Source organism: Pipistrellus hanaki (assembly GCF_964339955.1).
Source record: "Pipistrellus hanaki genome assembly, chromosome: 4".
Taxonomy (NCBI): Eukaryota; Metazoa; Chordata; class Mammalia; order Chiroptera; family Vespertilionidae; genus Pipistrellus; species Pipistrellus hanaki.
In genome coordinates, this window is record NC_140506.1 from 75,263,108 (window position 1) to 75,266,394 (window position 3,287).

A 3,287-nucleotide genomic window follows, 5' to 3' on the forward strand; every position below is an offset into this window, starting at 1 on the left:
CCTCACTTTCTTTGTGATTCACTCACATGGGAATTTCCAAAATAAACCTAGGAAGGGATGAGCCCCTTAACCCCATGTGGAGTGTGGGGTGTGGGAGGCTGAATAATAGTCTACCAATGAAAGGTCTCTCTGAGGAAGTGATACTTGAAGAGACACCCCCCAAAAAAGAAAAATAATCATGGAAGGAGTGAGTATGGAGCACTCAAGACCAAGGAAATAAAAGCACAAAGACTGGGTGGTCTCTGCTGACTGTGGTGTCCATAGGGACTATCATCTTTGATGAAGATGGATACCCTTTCCTCGTCACCACAGATCAGGACCACAAATCTCCTCTTATGGAACTTGTGACCCTCAAATCTCATATAATGGCAGCAAAGGCTGTAGAAAATAAAATGAGAACATCCCTTGGACCAAATGGTAGGGGATGAGGATGTCAATGTGACTATAATGATGGTGCCACCATTTTGAGCATGATGAATGTTGATCATCAAGTTGCCAAGCTCCTAGCTGAACTGTCCAAATCACATGATGAAGAAATTGGAGCTGGGGCCACAGGAGTGGTTGTCCTAGCTGGGCCTTGTTGGAAGAAGCTGAGCAGTTGCTGGACCTCAACTTTCACTGAATCAGGGTCATGGCAAAGCTATGAGCAAACTTCCTGCATTGCTATCTTGCACCTGGACAAGAAAAGTGATAGTGTCCTTGTTGACATCAAGAACAATGAGCCCAATTCAGACTGCAAAACCATGCTGGGCTCCAAAGTGGTTAACAGCTGTCCTCAACACATGGCCGAGATTGCCTTGAATGCTGTCCTCCATGTGGCAAATATGCAGAATAGACACTTTGAACTCATCAAAGTAGAAGGCAAAGTGGGCGGGAGGTTGGAAACACTGAATCTATTAAGGGCATGACTGTGAACAAGAATTTCAGTTACTCGCAAATGCCAAGACAAGTTGAAGATGCTTAGAATGCAAGTCTCACATGTCCATTTGAACTACTGAAGCCAAAGATGAAGCATACGTTGGATATGACCTCTGTCCAGAAATATGAAAAGGAGATGTTTGAAGGTATAATTCAGGAAATTAAGGAAACTGGTGCTCACCTAGCTATTTGCCAGTGGAGCTTTGATGATGAATAAATTATTTACTTTTTCAGAACAACTTGCCTGTAGTTCATTGACTAGGAGGACCTGACATTCAGTTTACTGCCATTTTAACAGGAGGGAGATCGGCCCATGCTTTTCAGAGCCCACAACTGAGAAGCTGGGCTTTGCTGGGCTTGTAAAGGAGATATCATCCGGGACAACTAAAGGCAAGATGCTGGTTATCGAGCAATGTAAGAACTCTAGAGCTATAACCATTTTCATCAGAGGACGAAGCAATGTGACCATTAAGGAAGCAAAGCTATCCCTTCACAATGCTTTGTCGTCTGGAACCTCTCCATGTTAATGATGGAGGCGCTGCTGAAATCCCTGTGCTCTGGCAATTAGCCAAGCAGCAGGTATGTGCCCAACCTTGGAGCAGTAGCCATGCGACCATTCGAGGATGCCCCAGAGGCCATGAATTCCATCCAGGTGATGACTGAAGTCGGAACCAGACAAGTGAAGGAGATGACCCCTGCTCTTGGAATTGACTGCACAGTGCTTCATATCACAATTGATATGAAGCAACAACATGTCATAGGAACCTTGATGGGCAAAAAGCAAACGATATATCTTGCTACACAAATGGTTAGAATGATTTTGAAGATTGCTAAATATCCATAAGTCCAGAGAATCAAAAGAATAAAGAAAAAATTTAAGATACAATGTAGTTGTAGGATTGACTACTGCGATTAAATAAATGGGTGTCTTGTGATACAAAACAACAACAAAACACAAAAAATTTAAAGAAAGAGAAAACTTGAAAAGTTCAAGAAACAAAGAGAGGCTAGCATTATGAATGACCTTGGGGGATATGGGAAAAGTCTGGGTTTTTTTTTTAAGAGCAAGGGTAAGTTCATGAGAATAATAACAAATAACAACAATAGCTAACAATTATATGCATAATAACATATATATGAGCACAAAGACTTGCAGGTATAGTATTGGTACTGTATTAAGTACTTTACATCAATTAAATTCTCAAAAGTTTGCATAAGCAGCTACTATTATTCCCATTTTGCAGCTGACGATACTGAGACACAGGGAAGTTAAATTACTTGCCAAATCCACAAAGCTAGCAGTTGGTGGAAACCAGAATTCAAAGCCAGGCCATCTGGTTGACCAGGCCCTGTTTTAAGCATTGAGCTGTCCTGTCTTTCCTGCAGAAGACTTCACACAGAAAGTTCATCCTCTGTGTGGCAGGGGAAGAATCAAGGATCGTTCCTAGGTTTTGAGATTGAGCAAGTGAGTGATGCCTTTACTAAGAGAGGAGTAGGCTTGATAGGAAGGGTCCCCAAGCCCGGAATCCTTGCCCTTAGGTAGCCCCTAAGCCGGAGTCAACCCTCAGCCACATTCTAGAGAAAGCCCAGTACACAGATGCCAAGGTTAGCCTGCACTGGCAGGCCTGTGCCAAGAACCACAAATGCCTCATTTTATTTAAAACACAGTGCTTGGCAGAATTCCTGACCTAGACAGAGACAAGCCCATTACTTCATCTCATAAGCTGCATTACAGCCTCTGTTTTCATGTATCTCGTAGCAAGGCCTCTCAGCCGAAAATCCAGCCAGCCCATCAATCACTCCTCCCGGAGGCCCACAGACCAGGCTGCCGAGGTCGAGATCCCAACACCCATAGACATTTTCACATAGGATTAAGCCCCAAAGACATTCCTGTTTGTGCATACTCCTTATTGCTTTATATTTTTAATTAAAAGCAGATTTTTATCCATCTCCCCAAAAATCTATTGGGGGAACTATAATTTTGCTTCCGATCTTCCTATTTAATACTCCCCTAATACCCATAAAAAGCTTTGGAGTTTCAGTTCACGATTTTAATCTTCACAGATAATTAATGGGTAGAATGACTTGGGGAGAGAAGCGGGTATATATTTTCACAACTTGGTCAGGAGTGGGTGGGTGAGCTGTGTGGAGGGTCCTCGGGCAGTGTTGGCACATCTCCATTCCTGAAACATAAACACACAATTCATTTGAAGGAACATTCATTTAGGTTCTTTCATTGCTGCCGTAAAAGTGCTTTCCTCTCTTATTTCTGACGCACCTTGTAATAATGCCACTTGGCTCTCCCACCTTCAGCGGCCTTCTACAGGATCCTCAGTCATTTCCCTGCCCCATGCCACCTCGGCCCCACA

The 3,287-nt window shown here is 43.2% G+C and overlaps 1 pseudogene across 1 annotated transcript; it reads left to right on the top strand.

Moving 5' to 3' along the window:
• The first annotated feature begins 281 nt into the window (after nucleotides 1-281).
• LOC311621741 (T-complex protein 1 subunit epsilon-like) lies at nucleotides 282-1,762 on the top strand (annotated as a pseudogene). The gene has a single exon. The product of its transcript is annotated as a T-complex protein 1 subunit epsilon-like (transcript).
• The last annotated feature ends 1,525 nt before the right edge of the window (nucleotides 1,763-3,287 follow it).